Below are 5,220 nucleotides of genomic sequence, written 5' to 3'. Positions count from 1 at the left end.
TATTCCCTGGTTATGTTCCACTTCTCCCTCCTCTATTTCCTCACCTCTTCCTCAGACTCTTCTTTTCCTCTTTCTTGTCCTCCTCCTTACTTTCTCCAACATTTCTCATCTGTTGCGTCTTACTGGCCTTCTCTTGCTTCAATTCCTTTTTGGCCTTGCACTTCTTTTTCTTATTGACCTTCCCTTCCTGAATATTTTGGACAAGCAGATAAAGTAATGTACGTTTATGGGTTCTCTCTTCTCTTGACCTGCCATACCTAGAGCTATACTATACTAGAGAAGGACTTATGCTATACTATAGAAGGACTTACGGCCAATATTCCCTTCTTGTATTTCCTCTCACCTGTGGGGCCACTCCAGCCATTTCCAGGAGGAGCTTCCTGCCAGACTCGCTCACATTGGTGATGGGAGCCAGGCGAGGGCTGTGGCGGTATGGGAAGTTCTCTGTTTGGGGCGGAGCGATAATGACAGGGTTGAGAGGAGTCCGAGGCCTTGGAACATTTACTGGGTAGGGAGAGCCTACAGCAGAGGGCAGGGCCTGTAGGGCTTCAGCAAGTGTCCGGTGTGCTGAGGTTACAAGAGGAGAGAGGCCATTCTTGACAGATACAGGACCTGAGACCTCCCCTGGGCTCTGTAGGACCAGAAAGTAAAGTAACATATCAGGAAAGTGCTATGTTCAACACAATCTGTAGAAATACTTTATAACTACTCTATACACATTGCAGATACATGACTACACTCAATAAGTCATTGTCTGCATAATTTCCAATCGACCATGTATATATATATATATAAAATATTTAATATGCAGAACTTACCAGGAAGTCTGACTCATCGAAGGAGTGGAGAGACAGATCATCATCCTCGTCCATATCCCTCACATCAAGCTTTGTCACCTTTCCATTCTCAACTTTCAGCTTTGGTCTCCTCCTTTCATGATCCTCATCATCACACTGTGTATCAGAGTTAACTAGTCAGAGACCATCCTCCTCCCAGTGATGGCACTCAACAAAGACATGGACGGTAGGGTACAACTCTTTTACCTCAGATTCACAGTCAGTGAAGGAGTAGATGGAAAAGTCATCAGAACTGGAGGATGTGATCACGTCATGATATTTTCTCTCTATCAGCCGAGTCACCCTTCCAGACTGAGGAGACAGAAAGGCATGTACTCATGGCAGCCATAGAATACATAGAATATGTAGGCAATCCAACATGGTTGTACAAGTAGTGAGTAATACATGGGTAACTGAAAATGCAATAAATGCAACTCCCATAACATTAGGGGTGGGGCAAAAGATCTTCCATAGTACAGGATTCTTTAGCATCTCAAATGGATAATTGTCAATTCAACCAAGCCAACCAAAATGGCCATATGAATCAACAGATTGATCTATCTGTTGTATGGGAACAGCAGAGATGAACTGGCTGAGAGGCTCTAGATTGATGCTCCATCCATCCCCAGATGTCTGGTCCTGCCCATAGCTCACAATGATTGGCTGTTAACAGTAAAGAATGAATTCAACACTGCTTTGCTCATATTGGCCTTGAATTGTGTATCAATAAATAATATAAGGACTGTTATGTGGTTGAATTTGAATGTGACTTACAGGCCTTTTGTGGATCTGAGGGGTCTGCACTGAATTAGACTGTCAAGACAGCATTCAATGAAGTTAGATAGGGATATCTGCATTTGCTTTAATTCTGAGAACTGCAGTTTGTACATGCAGAATGCATAACTAATGTGTATGTGTTTTTGTTTCAGGTCAGATATGACTTACAGGCTTCAACGCACTTCATGGTCTGCGCAACAGTATCTTTGTGGTTGTGAAAGTGATTAATCCAAATGCGGAAGTTCAGTACATTTGTTTTGGTTTAGCAAGCTAGCTTCTCAAGTCTTGGCAAAAGTGTTGTGCAATATTGGAGGGAAAGTGTCGGTACTGACATTTTGTATTGTGCTTGATTATCCTCTAGTAGTTTGACAAGTTTGTACTGAGCATCAACATGATCACCCGAATAGTTTAGAAAGATGTGGTTCAGAGGTTCAAGAGTTTGACTCCTGAGTTCAGGCTAACACGTGGCATTGTTGCTGTCATTATAGTATTGTAATGAAACAGACAGGGAGCAGGTCTCGAACCGTGGAACCTTCTAGCCCGAGGTCCGGCGCGCTATCCACTGTGCCGCAAAAGCATGCTCGTGCGACAGAGTCCATTTCCGCGCTTATAAACCCAGGTTCGTTACAGTATCATCAGTTTTGTTCAGTCACTACATATTTCGGTTTATCAGAAGATGTCTAAAGTCTTGGAACTACAGTTTTTGCCAATGGGCATGGTACCTTAGCAAGGATGGGTTGAGTGACTCAAGAATCATGCTCAGTAGCTAGCTAGCCACTTTGAATGGGTCTGTTGTAACGTTATCTAGCGTGCTACAACGTGTAGCTAACGTTAACGACGTAACAGATTGTGCCAGTAGGCTACAGCAGCAAGCTAGAGCACAACACATCAATGCCGCTGATGTCTGTCAACCCGATAATATCCGTTTAATCCTCTCCTCTTCCAAGCTCATCACATACTCCTTCCACCACCACTGATGGCTGAGCATCTGAATAGGCAGCCATGTTGAATTTTGTAAATACATTTACAGACAGCAAAAATAGAATGCTTTCAATACCTTACATTTGAAATGAGTTCATATACAAGAAGGATCTTCACAGCATGATAGATGTCCTGACGCAATATTTCATATCATAATCACCTCTGTTTTTGCCTAGTAATAATATCAAAGTGTATTTGTCACGTATGCGGACTACTTACAGGCTCTAACCAACAATGCAATTTTTAAGTTAAAAAAGGTAGATTAGTAAAGAAATAAAAACAACAGTAAAAAGACAGTGAAAAATAACAGCAGCAAGGCTATATACAGGCACCGGTTAGTCGGGCTGATTGAGGTAGTATGTACATGAAGGTATGGTTAAAGTGACTATGCATATATGATAAACAGAGAGTAGCAGCAGCATAAAAGGGGGGTTGGGGGGGGACACAATGCAAATAGTCAGGGAGGCCATTTGATTAGCTGTTCAGGAGTCTTATGGTTTGGGGGAAAAACTGTTGAGAAGCCTTTTGGTCCAAGACTTGGCGCTCAGGTACCGCTTGCCATGTGGTAGTAGAGCGAACAGTCTATGACTGGGGTGGCTGGGGTCTCTGACAATTTTTAGGGCCTTCCTCTAACATCGCCTGGTGTAGTGGTCCTGGATGGCTGGCAGCTTAACCCCAGTGATGTACTGGGCCGTGTGCACTACCCTCTGTAGTGCCTTGCAGTTTGAGGCCGAGCAGTTGCCGTACCAGGCAGTGATGCAACGCTCTCGATGTTGCAGCTGTAGAACCTTTTGAGGATCTGAGGACCCATGCCAAATCTTTTTAGTTTCCTGAGGGGGAATAGGCTTTGTCATGCCCTCTTCACAACTGTCTTGGTGTGTTTGGACCATTCTAGTTTGTTGGTGATGTGGATACCAAGGAAGTTGATGCTCTCAACCTGCTCCACTACACTGCAAATTGGAGTGGGTCTACAAAAACAATGTGTAACATTTAATGTATATTATCTCCAACTTTTCTAATCTGATGGGAAACAACAAAGGTCTGGCTGCACTCTTAATTTTATTTTAAAAAGCTATCGGTTTATTCCAAAATAGAGAATCATTTTTTCCCATAATAACCCCTCACCCAAATGAAATAGGTTAACATCTAGGGCAGTGGTTCCCAAACTTTTTATAGTCCCGTACCTCTTCAAATATTCAACCTCCAGCTACGTACCCCCTCTAGCATCAGGGTCAGCGCACTCTCAAATGTTGTTTTTTGCCATCACTGTGAGCCTGCCACACACACACTATACAATACATTTATTAAACATAAGAACGAGTGTGAGTTTGTCACAACTCGGCTCGTGGAAAGTGACAATGAGCTCTTGTACAAGGGCACAAATAAGAATATATTAATTATCAATAATTTTACTCTTTATTTAGCTATCTTACATATAAAACTTTATTTGTTCATCGAAAATTGTGAATAACTCACCACAGGTTAATGAGAAGGGTGTGCTTGAAAGGATGCACATATCTCTGCAATGTTGGGTTGTATTGTAGAGAGTCTCAGTCTTAAGTCATTTTCCACACACATTCTGTGCCTGTATTTAGTGTTCATGCTAGTGAGGGATGAGAATCCACTCTCACATAGGTACGTGGTTTCAAAGTACATCAGTCTTTACAGGCGATTTGCCAAGGCAGGATACTCTGAGCACAGCCCAATCCAGAAATCTGGCAATGGCTTCTGATTAAAATACATTTTCACAGAACCGGTTGTTGCAATTTCTCTTGTTCAGATATCAGTAACTGGACTGGAGGCAGGGCATGAAGGGATAAGGAATTCAGTTGTTTGTGTCATTCGTTTCAGGGAAGTACCAGCTTAATTGCTCACCCAACTCACTCAGTTGCTTCGCTATATCACATTTGACATTGTCAGCTTGAGTTCATTTGCACACAAAAAAGTCATACAATGATGGAAATACCTGTGTGTTGTCCTTGTAATGCAGACAGAGAAGAGCTCCAACTTCTTAATCACAGCCTAAATTTTGTCCTGCACACTGAAAATAGTTACGTAGAGTCCCTGTAATCTTAGATTCAGATCATTCAGGAGAGAAAAAACATCACCCAGACAGGCCAGTCGTGTGAGAAACTCATCATCATGCAAGCGGTCAGACAAGTGAAAATGGTCAGTAAAGAAAACTTTAAGCTCGTCTCTCAATTCCAAAAAATGTGTCAATACTTTGCCCCTTGATAACCAGCGCACTTCTGTTTGTTGTACAAACGTTACATGGTCGCTGTCCATATCATTGCATAGTGCAGAAAATACACAAGAGCTTTAACAAAGTAAACCATTTGCCATGCAGTGTCCAAAATGTCTTTCAAGCTGTCAGGCATTCCTTTGGCAGCAAGAGCCTCTCGGTGGATGCTGCAGAATACCGAAGTGGCATCGGGAGCAACTGCTTGCATGCGCATTACCACTGCACTAGGTCTCCATGTCATGGCTTTTGCACCATCAGTACAGTAGATACCAACACAGTACAGATACCAGCAACAAACACACACGCACGCTATGTATACAGCAGCCAATTCTGGAATTAGTATTTTTCACAATATAACTTATCTCCTCGTTGCATGGTAACAAA

General features: G+C 42.5%; 1 long non-coding RNA gene across 1 annotated transcript; it reads right to left on the bottom strand.

Moving 5' to 3' along the window:
- Nucleotides 1-386: 386 nt before the first annotated feature.
- LOC135538495 (uncharacterized) lies at nt 387-1,127 on the bottom strand. Its single transcript, XR_010455432.1, has 3 exons — nt 1,044-1,127; nt 819-953; nt 387-631 (listed from the first exon to the last, which is right to left on the bottom strand). It is a non-coding gene; the product is annotated as an uncharacterized LOC135538495 (long non-coding RNA).
- Between the last annotated feature and the right edge of the window lie 4,093 nt (nt 1,128-5,220).

This window comes from Oncorhynchus masou, unplaced genomic scaffold, assembly GCF_036934945.1.
Source record: "Oncorhynchus masou masou isolate Uvic2021 unplaced genomic scaffold, UVic_Omas_1.1 unplaced_scaffold_973, whole genome shotgun sequence".
Classification (NCBI taxonomy): Eukaryota; Metazoa; Chordata; class Actinopteri; order Salmoniformes; family Salmonidae; genus Oncorhynchus; species Oncorhynchus masou.
The sequence above is the reverse complement of the archived record's forward strand: the minus strand, read 5'-3'. Positions and strand labels throughout refer to the sequence as shown.